The sequence below is a fragment of the Furipterus horrens genome, unplaced genomic scaffold (genome assembly GCF_987537825.1).
Source record: "Furipterus horrens unplaced genomic scaffold, mFurHor1.1.pri manual_scaffold_3, whole genome shotgun sequence".
Classification (NCBI taxonomy): Eukaryota; Metazoa; Chordata; class Mammalia; order Chiroptera; family Furipteridae; genus Furipterus; species Furipterus horrens.
The window spans coordinates 52100243-52127712 of record NW_028327173.1 but is presented as its reverse complement, the minus strand read 5'-3'; the positions used below and the strand labels follow the sequence as shown (position 1 = coordinate 52127712).

Below are 27470 nucleotides of genomic sequence, written 5' to 3'. Positions count from 1 at the left end.
GAACAATACTTTCCAGTTACAAACAGTTCTGCGATATAAAATACCATGAAGGGCAATAGCACTTGTTTTCATTTCTTTTCCCCACATCTTATTGAAAAAGTTGCTTGAGTTATTTCAGCTCTTTCTCCAGCCTGGCAACAATTATAAAACCAGCACACAATGAGTTGATCTGTCTCCTTTCTCCCCAGTTCTTGACCATCTTGGCATAAAACTTGGTTTGTCACTGTTGTCCTCCCATAAAACTAAATGCAACTTTATTCATATCCTGGGCATTGACTGGCATTTCACACTAAATAGGTTTATACCACATGTGATGATTCACTCATCACAGGGCCAGATATTTGATGATTTCACATCCTACAACCAAAGTTCATCTAATATTGCAACCCCATCCCTGCAATCCAGGGACAAGTTACTTTGGTTAAAACAGCCTCTGCACTAAAGTCACACTGAATGTCCTTGGTTGCAGTTCAGACAGAACATAAAGATGACACAAAACTTGTAAAGAATGAGTGGGAGAATATATCCTGTTCCCTAAATCCATAAAGCAAATCTCTGAATCCAAGCCTGTATCATCTGTCCTTAAATGCATAATAGCTTCTTCAGTTTCCAATTGTCACTGCATTTCTGTACTTTAAAAAAGCTATTGAGATACTTCGGATATGAGAGATGCTATATAAAACCAAATTTAATTCCATACTATTCCAGTAATTTGCCTCATAAATACTTCTTGAAGGAGTGAAATACTTTTGGTTATAGAAATAAAGCTTATGTATTCATGACCTACGAATTATTTCATCTTCTTGGAAGTCAAAGGACTCTTCCAGTGTTTATGCTACTGAAATAAATCTGCTATAGATACTTTCATAAAGGAAGTTAGTACAAGTGGCATTGCTGGAGCTAGAACTATTATCTGCTGTGTACTCTTTGCAATTATTTTTTTACTTACCTTTCTTAGCTGATTTAAATAAATAGGCTTCAACTTCCCTCATTAATAACTACTTTCATTTATCTAAAACTTCATAATTTGATAGATGGCAGGGAGTGTTAGCATGATCTGATGGCCAATAAAAAAGCATGAGGGGGGTGTCAGTCAAGATATGCCTTAAAGTCACTAACTGAAGAGATAGTATGAACCCTATTATGAGATAAGGGACATGGATTTAATGATCACTCTAGTCCATAAGTCCCCCAATGAACTGTGCCTTCACAAGTATTTTCTCCTACTCTGAACATGTCTAAAAGCACTCCTTTTATCTTGGCCCTGTGGAAACCCCTGATGTATCTGAAACACTAAATGAAAAATTTCAATACCTCACTTATAAAAGGCAGAAATTATTTTCAAAACTTGTAGTAATGTAGATTACTACTTTAACAGGAAATCTTATTAAAATGTAAAAATTAAGTCATTTTGTGGTACTTAATGTGTAGTAAAATCATTAAGGATTATCTTTGCATCTCTGCACTAAGAAAATCTAATAGGATGAGAACTAGCCACCCCAATACATACTCAAAAGAATAAAATAAAATAAAAGGAGGTTTGTGGTAATCATGAGTGTATGTGTGAGTGTGTATATATGCATTGGGAGTGGCTTATAAATGGGCACAATTTATCAGTTATTAGGAACTACTATTTTCCCCACAGTAAAATTACAACTATTTTCAGTGTATCATGAAAGATGCCTTATAATGTTTGAGTGGAATTTATTTATCCAATTCAGCTGATAATTTTCAGTCACTACTGATGCTGCGGAATAGGGTATGGGTATAAAGATACATAAGATATGGACACTTCCCTGAAAGAACTTACAGTTTAAGGATTATGTACCAGAATATAGAATAGGATTCTTGAATATTTTTAATGGGCATAATCAAATGTTAAAGTATCCTTTTTTGAAGGAATTTTAAGTACTTGCTTCTACAAACCAGTAACATAGTTTTCACACAGTCTCCTCAAGGACAAAGACAGAGCATAGTGTTGGCCTCAAGATGAATAGTCGAACTGAAAAATGAGTGAGTAGTGATTCCACCTCCTATGAAATCTGTAGCACGTACTGGTCACCTGTTGGTTCCACTGGTTCTTTCCTAAAACCAGTTTTTCTCTGTAGAATAAGATAAAGAGAAGAAACTCAGACATTGTTATAACAGTCTTGATTCAATTTAAGAACTTCTATTTAAAGCTTATTTTGAACAAGCAGATCTGACCTACCTGAGGGAACTCTGAAGGACTCTGGGGTTGAAAGAAGCATTTTCCAAGTGCCCAACTCATTAATTGATGTGAGAGGTAATTCCTGGTCTGGAGGAGAGAAATTGGACTGCTCTCTGAATTCTAAGACACTAGAAGTTAGACTAGATCAAATTTATAAAATATTGAAGACTATGAGGAGACTAAACACTTTCTTTTAAAACATATTTTTCAGTGCTACTAGTATTACATAGCATCAAAGATTATCTGGAAAGTATAGAAACAAAAAAGAAAAAAACTCACCCATATTTTCAACATCCAAAGATAATCACTACATATACTTTCTAGTATAATATAATTTTCCTCTAGAAAAATGTTCCTCATATTTTAATTTAGTACAGTACTTATTTAAATGCTACATCATATCCTCCTTGATATGCACTGAACTAATGACAGATGTATTGTTGGTAAAAAAAATATATATATTGTATATAAAGTTCTAAGTTCTAAAAATTTTTTTAAATAAGAACTAAATATAAAAAATAAACTTCTTTATTTTTTAAAATGTTATATTCCAGGTTTATATTACTTAATAGAAATACAAAGGAAAAAAAGACAGTCCAGGCTAAGATGACAATGTTCAACAATGTGGTTTAGGATTCTGAGTTCTGAGACATAGGTTTGAGTCCTGAGTCCATTTAATGACTATCGAATCCTGAGCACATCAATGAATCCCCTTGAACCTCAGTCCTAGCATCTATAAAAAGGGAGAAAATAAAACTCACCTAAAACTTATGAGCATTAAGTGATATAGCATACACGGACTTGTATTATAAACTTCAAGTTGCTACTCAAACAATACTAGCATATAATTTAATTAAGTTAAATTTAAAATTTAGCTCTTAAATTCAAGTCCTAAAATTTAATTATAGTTCTTTATATGTGTCATTGCATAATGATTCACAGAATCTAACTTAACATTAATACTACCAACAAAGTCTGTCTTCTAAGTTAGAAATTCAGAGATGATTTTGATGCTCAGATCTGAACATCATAATGTAACTCTTGTATGCAAATAACAACCTTAAATGCAGTTTTGTTTTATTTTTTCCATAAAGTGATTGTTCAAAATTTGGAAAACTTTAAATGCAAGTTCCATTGAATATAATTTTAGTCAACATAAATAGTGACAAAGTAATAAATGTTAACAATTTCTAATCAGGCTAGCTTATATTGTGAAACAATAAAATGTCTTTATGGATGACTGAATTTTTACATTAACTCCTCCTCATGCCTCTCCCAGCCTTGATATTGCAATAGTCAATATGAATTCTGCTATGCTCAGGTTGAGGGAGTCACTGACTGTGTGAAGTATCTAATACCTGCATCTCATGGGTAGTGTAGGTAATGGCATGATGCCTCCATCTGAATACTACCTCTGTGACATTCTCACATTACTCTTTGACAACTTAAATAAATTTGACAAAGACATCACATCAAAACATAAACCTCTTGAAAAGGAAAAAAAAAGGAATGAGATCTTTATCTTGTGCCCCCTTTTATTGTGCAATTGTCACTGTAATTAATGTTTACTACGATGCACTTGCAGCCAACTGTATAAGTTACATCTAAGCCTGAGAGCACCTTAACCTTCTCTGTGCTTTTGTCAGACTGTGTTTGTTGTAAGCCTGCCCCGCATCCATTGGGAGGCCTTGCCCTACCACCTACTTTCAAAGTTTTCTGCTTCTGGAATGTTACATCATCTTCTCTAATCTCTCTCAGCCTCTTCTAACCAAGGATTTCTCTTATCTGACAGGGTATAAGGAACAATGGCTTTTTTTTTCTCAGCAGGCACTGCAAGCCATTTCTTTCTTCTTTCTAAGCTCTGTTAAGCCTCACTTCTATCCTTTCAACACTTCTATCTTTCAATACTGACTAAAAGCACAAATACTAAAAATTCTAAATAACCTTTCAATGACGTGTAAACAGGGTCAGGTAGACAAAAAGAAAACGTTTGTACTGTGCTTCAGTAGGGTCATATTTTTTCTTTCCCATAGGGTTCTTATTCAGCTCTGTGAAAGTATCAAAAACGTAAGTTTATTGAATAATTTCCTCTTTTAGTCCTCATGTACAGATATGCCTTTACCTTTATTTTTAATCATTTCTTGTGATAGGAGACATCATTTCTGTGGTCAAATTTTACTGATATTTTTGTAGTATTTTGAAAAGGAAATAACCTTACAGAAAAGACTGCTTCATTCATTTATTCACTTAATAAACTTATATCAGTCACTTTGTTGGGCCAATTCTAGGCATTTTGAACAGAAAAAAATGAGTAAGGCAGCCTCTGCCTGAAATTTCAGTCAATTAGGGAGAAAAAATGTATAAACAGGGAGATAAATATGACTTGTGTTCAAATATTTGGGGAGCCTGGATGGTGGAATTAACTGTGTTTAGAAAGGTTAGGGAAGGCTTTTCAAAGTTGTGTGAATAGAAATTTATAGGAGTCAGAGTTGCACTGGAAGAAAAAAATAGAAATAAATTTATTCTAATTCAGACGGGCGCTACCCACTGGCTGTCCAAGGAACTGCAAATAATGCCAGGTGGAGAAAATAGCAACCTTATTATTCATGAAGGTTTATATTGGACTAAAGGTTTTGAATTTTCTCCTGAGACCTTAGAATGTGTCTACTGGGAAGTGTCGATGTACATTTGTAAAGATACCACTGGTAATAGGGAAGAGGGCATATTTCATGGAGGTGGAGCAGACATTGCAGGGATATTAGTCAAGAGGATAATGCAATATAAAACAGACTCCAAGGAGTCACATGCAGTGAAAGAAGAGGTTGTGGTGTAGAAATACTATATATAAAGCACTTATACTCATAAAGTTTGTGAAATATAATTATTTTTATTTTCAAAGAGCTTCAGGTCTTTTGAGCATTTATCTTTTGAGCATGATCTTTTGACCATGTTTTAACTACATGAATTTAAATAATTAATTACAAACAGAAACACTAGGATCCAATTGATAATTAAAAAGGTAGAACACATATTATATAGCCTTATTTTTTAATTACACCTTTGGAACAAAATTTCTAAATGGAATTTTGCAGTATGGGACAAGCTTGAATATGCTGATTAAAAGATCCTTCTGTTTGGGACTTTGTAAGACTCAGACACATGACATATTTTACTATGATGGGTAGGTAAATAAATAAGTAACTAAATAATTAAAGATAATATTTAAAAGATAATATCAAAATATTAAAAAGATAATATGTCATATTCAATAATATGACAGAATATAATAAAAAGTAAAAACAAACCACAGCTTTGGAGAAGGTATTTGTAATGCATATGCTCAACAAAGGACTTATATCTCAAATATATTAAAAATTATTATAAACAATAAGACTACGGATGACCACGCAAGAAGAAAAATGGGTAAAAAGATGTGAATAAGTACTTGACAAAGAGCATATCCAAATAATCAATAAATGTTTCAAAAGGCATTTAATGTCATTAGTCATTAGTCAATAAAAATTAAAGCCACAATTTGAAACCTCTCCAGACCTAACAGAATTACTAAAATGAAAAAGGCAGAAAGTACAATTGTTGGCTAGGATCAACAAACAGGATTCTTTTTTTTTTTTTTTTTTTTTTTTTTTTTTTTAAGTTATTTCATACTATTTTATTTAGGGGGGAGTTCCATTTTCACTCTTCAATAGATTTTATGTATTTCTCATATGCTTCTTCACTCATTAGCTCATCTAGTTCTGAAGGGTTACTCAGTGTCATCTTGATCAGCCAACCATCTTCATAACAAGATTTGTTGACAAGTCCTGGGTTTTCTGCAAGAGCTTCATTAATTTCAGTTACTTCTCCTGTTAGAGGAGAATAGAGTTCACTAGCAGCTTTACACTTTCCAGAGCACCAAACTCATCTTGTTTGTTCAATTTTGTCCCAACTTCAGGCAGACTACAGTAAACAACATCTCCCAATGTTTCCTGTGCAAAATTGCTGATTCCCACTGTTCCAATACCATTTTCTGTTGTTATCCATTCATGTTTCTCTGTGAATTTACGCACTGAGAGCAGATTAGGGCCGGTGCGCAGCGTCCGGACTGCCCCAGCCCTCAGGCGCCAGGGCCGCGGTGCGCAGGGCGCAGTGGGCACCGACACAGCGCGCAGGCTGCAGGCCGCGGCCCGCACGCCCCGCGCTACTCGGAGCGCCATTTTCATAGAAGTCAACAAACAGGATTCTTAAGCACTTCTCTAAGATAATAAACTGGAAGAGCCATTTGGAAAAACTATTAGGAAAAATTAATTTAAATTGAGCATACTCCTACCTTATGACCTACCAAATCTACTTATAGATAAATCTATAGGAATGAAGGACATATGTTCCTCAAAAGCTGTATACAAGAATGTGCAGAATAGTGTTAGTCATAATAACTCAAATCTAAAAAGAATGCAAATGTTCATCAACAGAATAGATAAACAAGCTTTGTATTATTTTCATACAATGAATCATATATACAAATGAAAATGAATGAAATACAATCACACACAATATCATGCATGAATTTTGCAAACATAATATTGAATGAAAATCAGTCAAACATAAAAGAGTATATATTGTTTGATTCTGCTTATTTAAAGTTAAAATATAACCAAAATTAGAAGTCAATATAGTAATTACTCTTAAAAACTTGTATACTTACCAGAAAGGGACATAGTGGCTTCAGGGGTGCTTCTTAATCTGGATGCTGGTTACATGAATATATTTTCTTTGTAAAAATTTTTCAAGCTACACAGTTATAATTTATGCACATTTCTGTTCTATTTCAATTAAAAGTTTACATTAAAAATAAAATAACATGATTAACCAGCTTCTATTATGAACAAACAACAACCTAATACTGTCATATTTAATTAAAATCAAAACATACTGACTAAATTTATAATCACTGAAATGGGTCATAGAGACACAATCCATGTAAAACATGTCAGGTTTGAATTATTTCCCTTTCTCAATAGTGTTGTGTACAATTCTTAAAACTCAATCTTATAAAAAATAATTCATTTTAGCTTTTCAAAATAATGAGCACATTGCAGAGGCTCGCTTCCCTATTTTATGAAACTATCACTGTTTGATGACATTTAAGAAACCTCCCCCGTTTTGTTTTCTGAGATGGTTGTCTCGGGACAAACAAAATAGAAATCTATTTGGAACACAACTGATTTGAAATGCCTCCTATTTCCTCTTCCTCACGGTTTTCTGTGGAATGATTTTGAATGAGTTCATCTCAAGCGAGGCAGTTTGGCTTCCGGTAGAAGGAGAATGTCTTCGAACATGGCTGTCTTTATAGGCCACATAAAGTCTTCTGTACTCATAACTCTTTACAGCAATATGACTTAAATTTTATTTTCTGAGCTGTCTTGTTTATTTTTAAAGCAATAGTAGTGGTAATTTTAGTGCTATTTTGACAATTCCTTACAAAAGGATACTCTAATAAGTAAGGTAAAAATATGAGTGAGGACTTGAAAATAAATATACAATGTAATCTCTTTTCCTTCTTTTTCTTTCTTTTTAATTCTTATACACAAAGCTAAGAAATTCAGAGACAGAGGTCACTGAATCACATTTCATAGAGCATTTACTAAATGTCCTTGGGGATATCCAGTAGGTCATATAAGCATGACAGAAACATTGTATTTAACCATTGGACTTATCCCATGCAGGCTCCCATCAGGAAGCCAGCTACTTGCTTAAACATAAAAATAAGCATATTGAGGCATTCTTTTTTTATTTGAAGCCATGCATATTTCTACTCTTATTCTCCCAGTATCATAAATTGAATTTTTCTTAGCCATCCACAGTTTAAATTGAAGTTTCTTGCTTTGAGAACTTTACTAAAGTCAGAACACTCAGGAGTCAATGTGTCGGACTCCAAGCAGATTGCTTACCCTATCCAGTCATAACTTCTAATTCAGTTTTATAGTCCATCAATCTGCTCCTCTATAACCATAAATCCTCAACTGACTTCAAGTGCAATAATATTTAGAAATATTTATTTCTAGAGATCCACAGAGAATTCCAAATTTCTCTAATTTTGTTTTTCTATTATCTAAAAATCTTTGCTTTAAGACAGTTTTGATTGCCTAAGCTCATTTTTAAAAAAATACATTGAGCTTCTGTCTTAACCTTGAGCTTATTGTTCTCCTTGATTTATTGCAGTTTCTGAGAAGACAAGGTTCAAGCTTTTCCTCATGATAAGTCATTAATCCCAACTAGAGTTTAATGGGCAGCTGTTAGCATCAAGCTTGGACAATCCTAAAAGAAGATTGTCAGTACTGTTTCTGTCATTTCCACTTTTGCTCAGAATCCAAGAATATTTGTGGAAATTATTTTGACTGTACATTACTTTTATGCACTGTGCTTGTGCGTGTTTATTTGTTATTACGTAGCTCTCATTCAAAAAGGTGGACTGCATAAGGGCAGAGATGATGCCCATTTATTTCCTTGGGCTGTGGTAACTGGTGCCTAGAACACTACTCAGCATATCGTAGTTCCTCAAAATATGTTACGTGAGTTCATCAATATTATTGTGTTAGCATATGTCCTGCTTTGGGAACAAATACCATGTCTTACATTATGATTCGTACAGCATGTCATTTGAATACTTACTGCTTTTTGATGGAAATATATTACAGTCTAAAGCAAGGATTGGCAAACTCTGTTTGAAGGGCTTTGTCTTTGTGGGTTTATGTTCTTTCTCACAAGTACTCAGCTCTGCTGCAAGGACTTAACTCTGCAGTAGTAGCAAAAAAAGTGGTTATAGACAACATGAAAATGAATAAATAGTCAGCCAGTCTACCCACCTCCTGTTTTTGTATCATGCTCCAGCTAAAAATGGTTTTTAGATTTTTAAGTAATTTTTTAAATCAAAAGTCATGACTGTTGAAAATTATCTAAAATTAAAATTTCAGTGTTCAGAAATAATGTGTTATTGAACATAGCCATAACCCATTATTTCATATTGTCTATGAATGTGTTTGTGTTCTAATAATAGAGCTGAGTAGCTGCAACTATTAAATAGACTATACAGCAGAACATTTGAAGAGGAGGACTCCAAATGATAAGGAGTTTGTGCTTACATTCTCTGATTATAATAATTTCCATATCTTAAGACATGTAAAAAAATGTTGAAAACTTTAGGTTTAAGTAGCTGAGATTCCTGTAATTGAAACTTAGTAATGATACAAGGAGAAAGAGTAAGATGTGTCTCCATACCTGCTGGTGAGAATCTGTAAGCACAGAACACAATTCTAAGTAACTAACAATTATCGATTCAAGAACCAAATGCATAAATGATGTCCACAGCTGATGCTAAAGAGTCACTAAAATCAATAAGGTTAGGACTCTCATCACTCTATAAATTTACATTTTTTCCAACAAAAACTGAATTTAACTTTTCATTTTAATATTCTAACACAGTTGAATGTGCTAATAAAAAACCTAGAAAATCTGGACATCAGATAATCAAGAATTGGCTATAGAGTACCATCTTCTGTAAATTAAATAAACATCAAATGAATATTATTTATGTCTATTTTTAAAAGTAAGCTAATGTATGTTTCTTACAAATTATAAAATACTATTAGCATTAGGTGAAATACATCCAATTGATAAAAAAACAAGGATGCAATCTTTTCCCAATTAAAATATGAGCTTCATAAGAACAGGCACTATGTAATTTCATTAAAAAATTAATGAATGATGATCACAAAACCACTCATTTATTCAACATGCATTCAATCAACAAATATTTATCGATGTCTATTCTGCAGTAAGTGCTGTGGGAACGCAAAGATGTATGAGAAACGCCCTCTGCCCTTCAGCAACACTTTATACTTGGGGAGATAACATATAACTAATAAAAGTGGATCTAATGGAAGATTTTAATATAATTATAAGATAAAAGGCACTTGAAGTTAATGTCTTTTTAAATGCCAAATAAGTATTGCAAGAAATATGGGCTAGAACGGTTGTGGGGAGGAAGGAAGCATTAAGATCTAGAATGACCAGCAAAGGCTTCCTGGTAGAGAATTACAAAGGAATCTCAATGGTGAATAAACACCCAGAAAATATTTGATGCATAAATAAATATGTATGTTTGCATAGCTGAAGAGAAAGAAGGACCAGTAAGTAAAATTGTCGGCTATCTGGACTCTGATTCTAGATCCGCCAGAAGGTTCAAAGTAAACAAGTATCCACTCTGTGGGGAAAATCATCAATTCTGCCCTTTTTCCACCTGCTGTCTGAGCATTTCGGTGTACAGATAACAGTTTAATTTGAGCTCTACAGGGTCCTAAATAGAAGGAAGAAAGGAAGAGAATTGTTTCTGTTAAAGACCCTTTAACATCAAAGAAGATGATCGTCTATAGTAACCCTCAACTTTTTCTGACAAAAGGTCAGAGTCAGCCATAACCTCCTATCAAAACAAGACCCAGCAGATGGATTCCTAGTGTTGTCTCAAAATTGTCCCAAATGTTTGTTTTAAACTTTCCAACTGTGACTAATTCCCATTACCCTGGCCTACTGTCACTGCGGTTGCAAAAGGTTAAAATGTCTATTCAATAACAGCAAGTTGTTTATGTGTTTATAAAAGAAATTTAAAATTACTTTAGAGTATTTTCAAATGCTTCATATTTGAATGTTTAACACATGGAGTTACTATTTGCTAAACATTCAGATAGATGTGATATTTTATTTAAGGTAAAACATGGAAATGTGTTTCCTAACATGGTAAATGTACACCTATACTTTATGTGTTTCAGTTTCTTTTATAAAATATCAGCATTAACAATTTTTTTTGAAATATCGACTTACAGATGACATGGACCTATTTAAATTACCACTTGACATATTTACCAAATATCAACCTTGTGCTAAGCATAGAGAGTATTCATTGTTGGATCATTTAGATTTCCATCTTCAAGGACCAAAAAGTATTAAAGATGTGGGCAGTATAAAACAATATTTTATAATTTTTCAGGGTTTCTCCCCATCTCATTATAATCTTTCTTTGTAAATCCTTGTCCAATGGTGTTTTTGGTACCACCTAACCATTTTAATTACTACTTGACATATTTACAAAACTCCCACCTTGTGATTACATGGAAGAACTCAGTGATAGATCATATAGATTTCCATCATCAAGGGGCAAAAAAATCTAGTAAAGGTATTCATATAGTTATGCTACAGAACAGAATGGGATCTCTTAAAAATCCATCATCACTAAAAACAAAATCAAAGGCTATTACTATTGCCTACAGGACTCCGAGTGCTGTGACTTCTGCTCCTCTCCCCCAGCTTCACATAATGCACTCTTGCTCATCATAGTTCACCAAGTTCCTTTGATGCCTAGGGTCAGACCTGGCACAGTGTCATTTCTATTTCATGTCATTTACTATGACAAGTAACATGGCTGAACCAAAGTACATACTACCCACAATGGGAGACTCTGAAAAGTACTTGACAAAGGTCATGCATACAGGGAGGGCTAACGGATTGGGGTCAATAACACAACCCACCACACTGGGTTATGTGAAAATGTATATAATTTTATGTTTCACTGATTCCTTACTCTTTTTTGTACCCGATCACACTGACTTCAAAGTAGTTGATATCCTCACTTTACTTCTGAATTATTGTTGATACATAGCACGTTGATTGACCACAGTCTCAGACATGGCCATGCATTTTGCTTTGGAAAAATATATTTTGGAATAATTAATATAATAATAATTTTGAACATATGTCTCCTAGATTCAACTGTACATATCTTGAAACAAATATGTCATCCAAAAAAACAATATAATAATTTGTAACGCCCTAGAGAGCCTCAACTAAATTTTTGCACACGGTGAGCACCTTTTATAAATGATGCCTTTTAACTGATTGCTTTATCCCATTTCAAAATATAGGTAACCACTATATTTATGTGATTCTGATCATATGGAAGTATAAATATTCAAAACCTTAGTAGGCTTCCCACCTGCATAAACTAAGCTGTTTGAGATTGTAGGACTAATCAAAAACAGGTGTAACAAGACTTTATTATTTCAGTTTTATAAATATGACATTTCTAATTTCCTTGATAGAAATAAAGACCTAATGTTGTGCCTCTCAAACTTGAATGTGCATTTGAATCACCTGGGGATCTTGTTAAAATGCATATTATAATTCAGTAGTCTGGACTGAGGCCTCATAGTCTATATTTCTAACAAGGTCCAGTAGATGTTGATGCTATTGGTACTTAAAGCACACTGAAATGACAGAGGTCTAAAGGATTCAGTGGTATGTGTTTCTGAATAAAATTCCATGAGTCTTGTAACTGCACCTAAAGCAATGAGAAGTGAACTAACATGTAGACTATTGTAGGACTGTTTTTCATATATCAGAGATCAGCTGTACTTTTGTATGCTGACCAATAACAACTACTTAATGCTCTATTGCAGGCTATGGTGTTGGCAATGAATGCAGAATTACACCAAGACAAGTAAATTAGATCAATGCTCATGAGAATTTACTGATAATTCAGTATTTCTCATTTCAGAGTATACCATCAGTTGTGTTGATCAACAACAAAATGTTTTGATTTACTTGTAAATTAAGGTACAACATATTTTGGATGAAGACACATTTAATTTGTCAGAAATATTTAGTCCCTACTAGAACATGACATAGGTACTTCAGGCAAAACAGTGATAGATGACATGTGGCACCTATTCTCAATGGGCTTACAAAAAAGGGAACAAAAATGGATAATCAAATAACAATAAAACAGAAATGCTAAGGAAGTCTATACAAGAAAAAATAAGACTCTCTCAGCCAGAGTCCTGTTTAGGATCTTCAATGTACCTTGGGGAGGGAAGGACATATGGTATCAGTGGATGTACCCAGTATATTTTAAAATGTATTGAAAGGAAGGTAATATGGTAATATTTCATTCAAACCTAAAAACCCAACCAATCAATTATAGTCAAAGTTTACACTTTTGCTCCTATATGAATACTTACATTTCTCACTCACCTTTCTCAGTTTTTGCTTCTGTGATATGAGTTGATCTTCTAATCCACAGAAAGCTCTAATACTCAAAATTGATTGCAGTACTGTACAGTGAGCAGTTCCTTAAATAACTGTCATTTCATTCAGTCATTTCAGTATAATACTGATGAGAAAAAAATTTAAAAATCAATTCCTGGCTGAGGTCATTTTTTTATGTGGAGTTTGCACTATCTCCTCATGTCTGCATGCAGTTCCTGAGGGTATTCCAGTTTCCTCCCACACCCCAAAGATGTGTACGTGAGGTAACTTAACATGTGTACATTGTCCCAGTCTGAGTGATTTTGGGTGTGGGGATGAGTGCACCCTGTGATGGAAACATGTCCTGCCCAGGATGGGTTCCCTCTAAGCACCTGGAGCTGCTGGGACAGTCTCTGGCCAATCACAACCCTGAACTGGAATAACTGGGTTGAGAAAGAATTCTCTTACTTGGTTTTACTGATCTTTCTTAAATGTTTGAATAGCTCACATTTATTCCAATGTTTTATATTAGAAGTGTTTTGAGTCTTTATTATGAGTTTGGTGATGTATTTGTGACCAGACATATGCCATAAGAACTTGATTCTTGTTTATATAAATTAGCTTATTGTAAAATTGGCTTCCTTATACAGTGTTTTGACTAAAGTTGCAGTTCTAAGAACCTTGACAAATTAAGTAAAGACTTACTGCATAGTAGCTTGGAAGACAGAATTAATTAGGGTAGTTTGGAGAATAAAAACAGTGATAGAAAATGAAATCAGGAGTAAAGATGAAAGAAAATGGGATTTGGGGATTTGTTCATTCGGAAAATTCTGTGGGGGAACAGCTAGCTGTCTGCTGGTCAGCACAGGACAAAAAGAAATATAATCCAGCCAAACATATAAGTAAGCATCTCTTCTGTTTCAGACCCATGCAACCTGCTCTTCCTGTGAACAGCAAAGAATAGGCAGGTTCCCACTGCTCTTTCACTGACCAGGGACAGTCACCAGTCTTTCAGAACAGCACATTCAGGTTCTGTCTGTAATAACACCAAATGGAGCATCTGACCTCATTTACTCATGTATTCTGTGTGAGATGTCTAGATTCCTTTGACAACCAGAATTATGAGCTTGGATCAAGACCAGTTCATCACAGCACCCTAAGGCAGGGCCATCTTTTGCGTGGTGCTCAAAACCAGTACAAAATGCTATTTATTGTGCCTACGTACTTGTTCACCCTAAAAAATATAAATAAATAGATAGATAGATAGATAGATAGATAGATAGATAGATAGATAGATAGATAATATTTTCTAGCTGCCCTGGAAGTGTTTCTTCATCTCTCTTTTCAGTGGGACAAGAAGGCAATTATGTTTGTTTATATAGTTTATTATTATGAAAAGTAATTTTCCAGCATGACACAAAATGAAGTTCTCAGATTCATCACATTTGCAGCATCATTATAATCTCATAGAAATGCTTCACAATACGGAAATAGCTGGATAAAGCTACAGGTACGTATTTTTACAAGAAGCTGTTGTAAGTGCGGCGCACATTCTCCTGGCTGTGAGGGTGCGCCCGGCTCTGCAGACTCGTGAATAAAGGCCTCGTTTTACTGCTCAAGTCCTGTGTCCCAGTTTTTATTGTGAGCGTTTCTCACAATTTGGGGGCTCGTCCGGGATCCTCCGCCTGTGTGCGGGAAGGGCTCTGAGCCAAGGTGGGGAGACGCGTCCTACCCGCTTTTGGGTGGCCCGCTTGACCCAGGGCCCACCCGCCTCAGTGTCCGGAAACGACCCGAAACTTCTTGTTGGGACAGCAGTGGATCGACGCAGGGGGAAACAAAACCAAACACCGCGGCAACCAGGCAACCTCGTGCACGGGCCAAGGTAGGAAAATTGGACTTAAGTACTGCTTTGGTGGTTGGGCATCCTCGGGAAGCTGATTGTGTGTGTGGCTGGTACGAGTTGTGTGTGTGGCTGGTACGAGTTGTGTGTGTGGCTGGTACGAGTGTGGAGTGCCTCTCCGCTGGGTCCGCTGTCCCATGAGGGAGACGGCCGGAGTGCACCTCCGCTGGGTCCGTTGTCCCGTGAAGGGAAACGGCCGGAGTGCACCTCCGCTGGGTCCGTTGTCCCGTGAAGGAAACGGCCGGAGTGCCACCTCCGCTGGGTCCGTTGTCCCGTGAAGGGAAGCGGCCGGAGTGCCCCTCCGCTGGGTCCGTTAGATTGAGAACACAACCGGATTCAGCCACGGGAATCAGCTGAGGATGGGAAATAGAAATTCTAGGCCTAGGGGTGGGGCCAAGGAAGGCCCCACAAACATTCCATCAAACAGTCCATTAGGGAGAATGTTAGAGCATTGGGAAGAGGATCCCCGGACCAAAAGTAAGGAAAAACAGACAATGGTAAAATACTGTTGTCTCCTTTGGCCAAAGGAACCCATTAAGGGGAGATCTGTTTTCTGGCCCCAGTTTGGGTCTGATGAATGTTGGGTTTGTCAAGCCCTGGTTTTTTTTTATTTGAATGATCGGGCATCAGCTTCTAGGGAAGAGAAAGAATATGCTCTCTGCTGGTTGCAACGTACCAGCTGGTCTACGGGCCTCTTCCCCGTAAACGAAAAGGAAAAAAAAGAGAATAAAGCCTGGGACCCTCTGTCATGTCTTCCGCCACCTTACGGCCCTGGCCAGCCGGCAGCCAACTGGGCGGAGGCAGCGCGGACAGACAGTACAGACGGAAGAGGCCAGGAACGCCTAGCAGATACCCCACCAGTATGCGCCCCCACGACACCTACAGCGCCGGTGGGAATCTATCCTAGATTAAGAAAGGAATTAGAACAATGTAAGAAAGACCTAAGGAACTTCCCCATTCCCTCAGAGCAGCCGATGTTTCCTCTCAGAGAGGTCCCTATAGGTCCGGGGCAAATTGGATATGTTAATGCTCCTCTAATACCCCTGGCTGGTTTAGCTCAGTGGATTGAGCGTCGGCCTGCGAGCTAAGTGTCGCTGGTTCGATCTTCCAGTCAGGGTACATCAGAGAAGGAAAACTCTGACTCCAAAAAACCTCCGCTGCCTTGCGGCATACCTCTTCAGGGGAAAGGCTAAGGGAGTAAACCCCGATAGAAAATCCGGAGCCGGAGTCCCTAAGGCGGTTTGACGTTGTAGTCAACACCGGCAACTCCTGCGGCGCGCCTGAAGCCAAGCTGTATCGACTCTGTCTTTCCCTTGGACCCTTCAGCTGCGAAGAGAGGGGGGGTCTGCTGCATGGGCAACAGCAGACCGTCCATATCACCCTGCCCAGGCTCTGTAGCTTCAGCTTCACTGGAGAGGACACTCCAGCGTCATTGCAAGATGTCGATTCAACACGGGAGGAGACAGATACCGTGTCACTCCTGAGTCGGACTGCACAGCCATTCTCGGCGGTGCAGATAGACTCTTGTGAAGCTACACCATCGTCTCTCGAGACGGACGGCTGCCGACGATGTTGTAAGTGCCTCTGCATAAGATTCATTAATTCTTAGTGCAAAATTGAAGCATAACCCAGACATCAGAACACTTGTTATTTTGTCATATATATACCACCAACCTCAGCAACCTTTGTCTAAGGGCTCATAAGGAATATTTATGCATCCTCGGGTCTTTTCATACAGTTTACATGGATTGATCTCATTACAATAAAAACTATCAATGAGCATTGTAATTTGGTAGGTAGCTAGTTTGAACCATGATTGGCAGCTATTGCTAATAGAAATAGATGTAAGAATCACGTCTATCAGGGATGCAGCCCCTGTGAGAAAGCATCTGCAAATGAAAAAAATATTGCTAATAATGAAAGTTCTTAAGAGTCTCTGAAAGGCAATGTTACTTTTGGAAGAACATATTCACTATAAATCTCCTTCCTTTGACTTAAAGAAAGTTATGTTTCTTTTTCTCAATGGCTGACCCAATACATTCTCCTTGCCTGAAATTTACCATAAACACAAAGGATACTTCAAACAAGTCTTCTAGACATGTATTAGACAAACACAAATTCAGGCACTAAATTTCTATGGAGCAGTTAATTAATGATAAATATAGTCAATTGATGATTAATGTACTTTTTCTCCGAGTTCTTGCTCAACCTGACTACCCCTCTCTGCAATTTTCCCAAATAGAGAATATAAAATACATAGACAGATGTAACCATTCATACATGCAAAGTGGACAAAAAGTTTTTAAGCAATCTCATAAAAATTTAGCTTAGAAGCACTTTAATTTCTTTACTCACTGATATGTTTGATTTTTTTAAAACATAAATTTATATGGCCATTGCTTTACATGGGTAAGACTTTATCCATCAGTTTCATCATCATGGGGGGGCGGGTAACAGCTTTATTGAGGTCTAATTTACATACCATATAATTCACCCATATAAATGGTTTATAGTATATTCAGAGTTGTGAAACCTCAGCCAAAATCAATTTTAAAACATTTTTATCACCTATAAAAGAAATCTTGTACCCTCTAGCCATCATGGCCCCAAACCTCCCATCCCTCTCAGCCTTAAGTACCACTAATCTTTCTGTCTCTCTATATTTGGATATTCTGGATATTTCATATAATTGGGCTTATAGGATCTTATAATGATTTTTACTAATTATCTTTATGAAGATATATTTCATACTCTTAAAAAATATGTTTTTGAGCGATATATTTATAATGTCATATAACCACAAAGTTTGTAGGACTACTGTTATAGCTTATATGTAAAGCTCTAAAAATGAACATATAGTTGAGAACATATATAAATACACTTTGAAACAAGACTTATTTCTAACTTGTTAGCTCATTAGTGATTCAACAATCAATATAATTTTAACTTAAAAAATGTTTTTGATTAAAAATGTTGTTTCTGTTTGCTTTTGAAGTTGTTTTGAAATATAGGGAATGGCCATGTTTATATCAGTAACAACAAACCTTTGAGCTTGCAGAGAAGGACTGTCTCTCTGTCTCACATTCACACTAGGACCAGGGAAGTTATGGGGCAGTGTGGAACACAGAAATTGCTGTCTACTTGGAAGAGTCCTTAAAAACAATTGCTAAAACACATGTATCACTTGGACTGTGCCTCTACACTCCTGATTTTTCTCCCTAGCTTCTCACATTGCCTGACCTTAATCTACTCTTTACCACAAATAACCCAAGTGATATAATTAAAGTTTGTCACTCCTCTGCTCAAAACCATGTAATAACTTCCTGTCTCACTGAAAGTAAAATCCAAACACTTCACTGTAGCTTCTATGTAGTCCCGAGTTCTATAACCTCATCTCTTACAAATTACTCTCTCACTGATCTCTCCTACTGTATTCCAACTATTCTCATTTTATTTCTGTTTTCACTTTATTTTATTATTTTGAAGTTTTTATCCAATCCTGTTTTTATTATTTTTATTGCATTTTTCTATTACTATTTATCCCCATTATACCTCCCTCCCTTCACAATCACCACACTGTTATCCACATCCATGAGTCCTTTTTCCTTTTTGCTCCATCCCCCCCCACCCCCTGACCTCCCCCTGCATATCTGTCATCCTGCTTCTATCTGAGTCTGTCTCTACTTTGCTTGTTAGGTCAGTTTGTTCATTAGATTCCACATATGAGTAAAATCATATGGTATTTGTCTTTCTCTGACTGATTTCATTTAGCATAATGTTCTCCAGGTCCATTCATGCTATCACAAATAGTAAAATTTTCTTATTTTTTTATAGCTGAGTAGTATTCCATTGTGTAAATGAGCCATAATTGTTTTATCCACTCATCTACCGATAGACACTCCAGCTGCTTCCATATCTTGGCAACTAAAATTACACTGCAATGAACATATGAGTGCCTATGTTCTTTTGAATTATTGTTTCAGGTTTCTTCAGATAAATTCTCAAGAGTGGAATTACTTGGCTAAAAGGCAGTTCCCTTTTTAATTTTTTTTCCACAATGGCTACACCAATCTGCATTTCCATCAATAGTGGAAAAGGGTTCCCCTTTCTCCACATCCTTGCTAGCACTTGTTTGTGGTTTTATTGATGATATTCATTCTGACAGGTATGAGATGATATCTCATAGTTTTAATTTACATTTCTCTGATGGGTAGTGCCACTATCTTTCCTTTCTTTCTTTTTTTCTTTTTTTTTTTATTTGTTTGTTTTGTATTTTTGTTTGTTTGTTTGTTTGTTTTTGGTCTATGTCCTCTTTGGAGAAGTGTTTATTCGGATCCTTTGCCCATTTTTTAATGGATTGTTTGTCCTTTGGTGTTGAGTTTCATAATATTTTTATGAATTTTGTATATTAACCCCTTATCAAATATATTGGAAAATATGTTCTCCCATTCAGTGGGCTGTCTTTTAGTGTTCTTGTTGGTTTCCTTTGCTCTGCAAATACTTTTTAGATTGATGCATTCTCATTTGTTTATTTTTCTTTTGTTTCCCTGGCCTAAGGAGATATAACAAAAAAATTTTGCTATAAGCAATGTCCAAGATTTTTTTAAATTTTGTTTTATTGATTACACTATTACAGTTGTCCCAATTTTTCTCCCTTTGCCCTCCCTCCACCAACACCCCTGATTTCCTCAGGCAATCCCCATATCATTGTTCATGTTCACGGGTCATGTGTATAAGTTCTTTGGCTACTCCATTTCCTATACTGTACTTTTACATCCCCATGACTGTTCTGTAACTACTTATTTGTACTTCTTAGTCCCCTCACCTCTTCACTCATTCTGCCATCACCCCTTCCATCTGGCAACCATCAAAATGCTCCCCATATCCATGATTCTGTCTTTGTTCTCCTTGTTTGCTTAGTTTGATTTTTAGATTCAATTGTTGATAGATATGTATTTATTGCCATTTTATTGTTCACAGTTTTGATCTTTTTTTCTTAAATAAGTCCCTTTATTATTTCATATAATAATAATTGGGTGATAATAAACCCCTTAAGTTTTTTCTTGCCTGGGGAGCTATCTGCCCTTTGATTCTAAGTGATATATTTGCCAGCAATTTTGGCTGTAGGTCCTTGCTTTTTGTGACTTCAAACATTTCTTGCCAATCCCTTTTAGCCTGAAATGTTTCGTTTGAGAAATCAGCTCACAGTCTTATGGGAACTCCCCTGTAGGTAACTAACTTTTTTTCTTTTGCTGCTTTTAAGATTCTCTCTTTATCTTTAACTTTTGCATTTTAATTATGATGTGTCTTGGAGTGGGCCTCTTTGCACGCATCTTGTTTGGGACTCTCTGTGTTTCCTGGATTTGCATGTCTATTTCCTTCACCAAATTAGGGAAGTTTTCTTTCAATATTTTTTCAAATAATTTCCAATTTCTTGCTCTTTCTCTTCTCCTTCTAGCACCCCTATGATGCAAATGTTGGAATGCCTGAAGTTGCTGCAGAAGCTGCTTATACTATCCTTGCTTTTTTGGATTTTTTTTTCTTCTTTTTGTTCTGATTGGTTGGGTTTTTTGTTTGTTTGTTTGTTTGTTTTGACTTCCTTATGTTTTAAATCATTGATTTGATTCTCAGCTTCATCCACTCTGCTGTTGTTTCCCTGTAAATTGTTTTTATTTCAATTGATGTATCCTTTATTTCTGACTGGAACTTTTTTATGCTATTGAAGTCCTCACTAAGTTTCTTGAGTATCCTTATAACCAGTATTTTGAAACCTGCATCTGATGAATTGCTTATCTCCATTTCATTTAGCTCTTTGTCTGGAGTTTTGATCTATTCTTTCATTTGAGCCATGTTTCTTTGTCTGCTCATTTTGGCAGCCTCCCTGTGTTTGTTTCTATGGATTAGGTAGAGTTTATAGCTATTTTTTACTTTATCCAAACTATACTTTTTGTGTATTTTAATATTAAATACTGAATTCGTGACTTATAGCTACATCATATTTCTAGATGCTTTTGCTTTAAATCAGTATCTATGCGTTTTTCATAAATCTAAACAATGCCAGGGAATGTGTATTTATTGCCTGAAAGTAAAAACAATTGCTCCAACTTTATTCTTTTTGTTTTTTCTATTATTCCAACTTTATTCTTATGTGGAGAGTCACAGCTATAATATATATATATATATATATATATATATATATATATATATATATATATATATGACATACCACCCCTGAAAATTTAATAATGTGTATGAATTATATACTTTTTGTATTACCAACCTAAAATTTAAGTGGTTTATAAGCAAGTTGGTGCTATAAGGGCTTTGGCGCATCGGAATGATAAAGAGTTTTAGAGTGAAAATACAGTATGATTGCTTTAACTACAAAATATTTAATTTTATTTTTAAAAATCTAAAACACAAAACTAATTTTAAATAAAAATGGCCCATTATATCTCACAGTTACCTAGTTGAGCCTCAAGACAAAACAGGAAAGAGATGCAGATAAAGGGTGTATTAGAGCAAAAACCAGGAAGTGAGGTCAGGTCAAGAAAGCAGCTGAAGTCCAAAGGAAACTGAAGGAACTCATAGGTATCTTCCAATTAATGGCCAAAATTTGCCAAAAGGTGCAAAAAAAAAAAAAAAAACCCCAAAAAACTCAGAGATGAGTGTCCCAAATAGTTTAAAGGGTCATTGTCTCCTTTTGATACTGTAGCAGCAGGCCATGAACAGTGTGGCCCAGTAGTGGTGGGTAGGTGGGACTTAGCACTTTTGTAACATTTTCCTGGGCATTTGCTTTACCTGCCCTACCAGGCAGTTGGCATTCTGAGAAGACAGACCACACACACACCATTGAATCCTTCATAAATTAACACAAGTAGTCCACAAGATGTATTTTTCACTTTAAAACAAAATGTATCTCTTAAATACTTCTCTTACAAAATCACTTTGAACTGAAAGCAAGCACCAAGTTTCCATCAGAGGACTATTTGGGGAAAGTTTTAAGTATCACAAAGCAATGTGGGCCGTTGCTTGCTTGCTTTCTTTCTTTTCTTTTTCTTTTTTTAATGGAAGGGCCTTCTCAACCATACCATAGCATGTCGTCCCTACCATGATGTTATAATCACCGCCATTTCTCAGGCTGCAGAATAATGAGGTATGTACGGGTCTGGGACTGGCTAGAGAGCTCCCAGAACAAAATGGCCTGCACTCTACAGTGGACCTAACAGATGGAGAAAGCCTCCAATGTCTGGCTCTCTGTTCAGATTGCCTCAGAGGCTAGTGGCTCTGGGTGATTTGGCTCAGGTTTATTAACAAAAGGATGTTTTACTCAGCCAGTTTTTCATCAGTAAGGATTTTATCGTGTAATTCTCTGAGCATTTGCGTTAAAAATGAAATGCAATTTAGACTTTGCTTACTCTCTGACTTATTTGTTTTAATTTTACCTTAAAAATAGAAACTGCTGTGGTACAGAGCAATGTATATCCCTGACTTGTAAAACAATTCATTTAAATACTGGGTGGTAGTTAGTTCCTTCTTTAGAGATAGATTGTTCACAGAATGAAAGTTCATTGAAAATAACATGGCTATGCTTGCCAGTATCAGCGGTTCTAGTCAATGTGCCTTATAAAAAGTATCCTGAAATTACCCAGATGTTACCTCTTAACCATAGAACCAGAAAATTATGTGTTGATTATACCAAGGTTTCTCCTTACTTCATACTGGTTTGTTTATAAAAGAAGTCTTAAAAAGGCCATATCTGTCACCTACGCTGTAGGTGCTAAAGATCTTTAAAGGGCCCTTTTCTTTTTCTTTATTTGAAAAACTCCTAAGGTAGTTTTGTTTGTTTTCTTGCCTTCAATGGTAGATCTTATTTTAATTTTTTTACCTTTATATCTTTCCTTACGTTTGAGGGTTAGCATAATAAAGTGCTTAATGCAAAGATCTCAAAACCACTTAGACTGGGTTAAAACTCCGCAGCACTTACATGTATCAGTTTGCCCCATCTATAAAATAGGGAAAATATAGACCATTGCGATGAGTAAATTTATAAATGCAAAGTTTCTAGAACAACATTTAAACATAGTAAGTCAATGTAAGAATCAGCTATTCTTGTTTTATTCAAAGTTCCAGATGTCCCCAAACATGCAAATTTGTTTTCTTAGCTCTATATTTTCTGACACTATGTTCTCAGCATTTATAATCAGTGCCTTAACAGTGTAGCTGTCTTATAGATAAAAAGACAAGCCATTTTTATTTTTGTGAGGCTTTGATTTGGTTACTACATGTGTGCTATTTAGGGTGGTACTTAAGACAGACTACCTTGGTAGCAGATGTGAACACATTCAGCCCATAGGCTAAACGTGAACCTCAGCTTAATGTTATCTAGGCAGAAGGGCACACACAAGAGCTGGCGCTGTCATTCATACTTTCTGCTGTGAAAATGCAGGAGGACACTAGAAGCCTTTTGGAGGATTATCCTATAAATACATATACTGTGGCTGCCCCCGCCCCATAATTATAATTCTCAGTCTTCCTTTGCCCTTTTGTTAAGTGTCTAGGTGTGTCTCTGAAACAGTTATACATATGAGGAGTATGTGTGTATGTTGTTGGTCTGTGTGTTCTTATGTATGGCTACATAGTTCCATTTGAGCACATCTCTCATTACTGTTTTTCCTACACTTTTTGTTGGGTATTCTTTTTGTGTGGCTCATACCATATTAAAGTGCAGCATTACTCTCTTCATGCCATTGTCTTAGTCTATCACTTAAAATTCTAGACAGTTAGAATGGAGTATTGACCTATTTTACAATCGACACAATTCTTTAATATAAAACTAAAATTTATATTTTATTGCTTACTGAATTTATTGAATTCAACTCACTTATTCAACAAATGCTTACACCTACTATATGCCAGGATCTGGAAATAGCTTGTTTTTAAAATCCTCATTTTTAAAAGGTACATGAAATATTATACATTTCTATTAACTAAAACATAGCTAGTAATTTAAATGTCTTATAACCTATTGATTTATTTCCACTGGTCAACTCTTCATAGAAAAAGTAAAGGATTTTGTCTCTTGACCTAAGCACAAAATAAGAAATTATTGGTGAAAGAATACATAAGATTACATATATATTTACAAAAAAATTAAGCTATGTTAACACAAATAAATGTAAACCCATAATAGGAATGAACTTAACTAATTAACCTTAACATCAAAAGGTTTTCTTTTCTAAAACAAAGGAAAAATTAGTATAGTTCATCCTATTGGCATGATTGTTGACTTGAGATCCTTGTGCAGTCTTGCTCACAAGGGTTTGTCTTCCTTCACATAGACAAAGCACATTGTAATCTGGGCCATACAGTGGCTTGTGTGTCTATGAGGAAGACAATCTCTGACTTCGGGCTCAAATAAATACCCAACTACCTGCATGTGCCTCCATTCCCTTGAAGTTTAAAAGTTTGGACATACAGGTACAGGCATTTTTAGGTCAATTTATAAAGTAAACACCAGTTACTCAGACAATCAACCTAAATAAGCCAAAAGGAGAGAGGATAAGGAGTAGTGCAAACTATGAAACCGATAAAGAACTTCAACATGGCTGCCAGTTAGGCTTCCTGCTCCTCACTGGAATTTCTTTGATATGTGATTTTCAAAGCAGGTACTATTTTTATTGCAATCACATTGTCACACTCCATTATGAGGAAGCAATTAAGCCCATAATAAGTAAAGAGGTGATGTTTGGTTGTTTTTTTTTTTATTTCACACAATCGTTGATTTGTTAGCTTTTGAAAACAGATAGGAAATTTTCAATTACACCCTGCAAAATACCTTTTTTTTTTTTTTTTTTCATTCTGAGTGTTTGAAAAGCAAATGTATCTTGGATCCAGTGCTTTTGTGTTTACAAATCTGGATATGATTTAGTAAGCTTTAAAGAGATAGCAAATGCATAGTAAGGAAATCAGATTTACATAATTTTCTGCTTGCTTACAGAACACTGCAGTTGAGATTATCTTTTACATTTGGGAAGACTGTTTTAATATGATAAGATAAAATACCACCTACAGTATACTTTCTCTTGCTAGTGTGACTTCTTAAAATAAATTATGGGCTGATTTGTCACAGTGACTTTTAACATAAATTGCTATTATAACCTAAAGAAGCAATTCTAAAGGAGACTGCTTTTCACCTCATCTACATAAAAAGATTTAGGTTGTTTTTCCATGTATTCTTTTCTCTGTGCAATTTATTTGCTGTAACTTTACATGGCAGGAACAACAAAAATCCATGCTTTGTTCATCCCATCCATTCTTCTATTCATGCATGATAAGTAGCAAAAAGCAGCTTAAATGTAGAAATTGTACCAGTGAAAAAATGTCAGCTTCGCTTTTTGTATATTAAAAATGTGTTTTTAGAGGAGTGTGTATGTGCCTTTTTCCTCACTGGAAACACAATTAGATTGACACCTTGGGGGAATAAGATGAGCCCAGAGCTTTACTCTTCATCTTTTATTTATTTATTTATTTGTCTGTTTGTTTATTTATTTATTCTTGCAGCTTCGGTAGCTACTGTAAATAATGAGTGTTATACTCCAATCTCTTTTAGCTGTAAGAGTGTGATTGCTAGAAAAAAAGAGGATGCCACTCTAAACCAAAGGACTCCAGAGGCAGACCCACTTATGCAATCATATGCCTCTGGGGACTGTTTGATGTTTTTGGTCCTGATTTTTGCTTTATGTTTGTTAGCATTATGCTTGACTAAGCTTTCTGTCACTGAGTCTAAATTCTAGTTATCCAAATTTGCCATGATGCCCATTTTCTGTAGCATCTGTATTTATTATTTGACCATAAAGGAGTTAGAAAATGAGCATGGTTATGTGCTTACTAGGATTAGTTATTCATTGATAAGTATTCAGTTGCAGGCATTCTACATTTAAAAGGTGTGAGTGAAATGCATGCACAGCTTCTGGTCAAATTTTCTTGCAATACTCTTGGTAGAGATTACAAAAATGTAAATATTATCTCCTTCAGAGCTCAGTGAGAATTGGAATAATCTTGAACTTATAAGTGGCCCATGATTATAATATTTCCTTTCAACTCAATGGGACAATAGTACTGGCCTCTGTAGTCTCCGATCACGACCTTTGTTTTTATTGTTTGCAAAACTGAGGAAAGTTGTAGAAAACACAAACAACAGATATAGCACAGGTTTATGGAATGTCATCTAAACAAAAACCTGAATTAAAGATAGACATATTGGTTCAATGGGAGATTTATTTGAACTAATTAGAGAAATTCTGCCCTGCCTAACATTCGCATGCTTTATGCCCCCAGCCCTGGTTTAGAAAGACCTCAAAAAAGGCCAGCCTGCTGTGAAACTGCTTTTTGGGGACTAAAAACACTGCTCATCTGATGCTCAGTCATCCTACCCTGACATGTCTTTTGGTTTTCTATTTCTAACTTTTGTCTCTTTAACCCTTGCATTGCTTTCAACAGTTTATGTGAAGTGTCCCAGTGTGAAAGGAGATTAAAATCATTGGTTGCACTGGTCTTCTGTTGCTAGGAAATACTTACCGTAAATGCAGTGGTTTAAAACAACACAAGTTTATTAGCTCACAGTTCTGTAGGACTGAAGTGCAATACGACTCAACTGGGTTCTCCCTGTATAATTTGGCAAGGTGTCCACAGGCTTTAGGAAAGAATCCACTTTCAGATTCATTCAGATTGTTGTCAGGCTCCAGTTCCTTTTGATTATGGGACTGAGGTCTTCATTTCCTTGCTGACTATCATGCTGAGGCCGCTCTCTGCTTCTAAGGGTCACCTGCATTCCTGAACATTAAGAGCCTCTCTGTCCTCAAGCCAGCAACAGCAAATTGAATATCCCTTTGGGTTTTAGTCTTTGACTTCTTCTGCCACCCATGGAGAACATTGCCTACTTTTAAAGGGGCTCACGATACTAAGGCCCACCCAGATCATCTCGTATTTTTAAGTCAGCTGACTTGAGACTTTAATTACGTTTGTAAAATCCTTTCACAGCAGTACTTTTAATAGTGTTTGTTTCATCCACCAGGGAATGGGAATCTTGGAAGAGAGGGTTGACCTGTTACACCCAGACAATTCTGTGTAGAGCTGGTACTAAATAAATATTTCATAAATGAAACCACAAAGGCATGAACAAATAAATAATAGAAGAGACACTTTCAGAAGTCAGACACCTCTTCACACCAATTACTAAAAGATAAAACTGAGCCTCTAAGTAAAAGAACTTGATGGCCATCACAC

General features: G+C 35.8%; 1 protein-coding gene and 1 pseudogene across 1 annotated transcript in view; one reads left to right on the top strand and one right to left on the bottom strand.

The window, feature by feature from the left end:
• Positions 1-27470, top strand: part of NEGR1 (neuronal growth regulator 1) — an 857364-nt gene that overhangs the window by 812617 nt on the left and 17277 nt on the right. The gene's annotated exons all lie outside the window — the stretch shown is intronic.
• Positions 5865-6429, bottom strand: LOC150015093 (glycine cleavage system H protein, mitochondrial pseudogene; annotated as a pseudogene).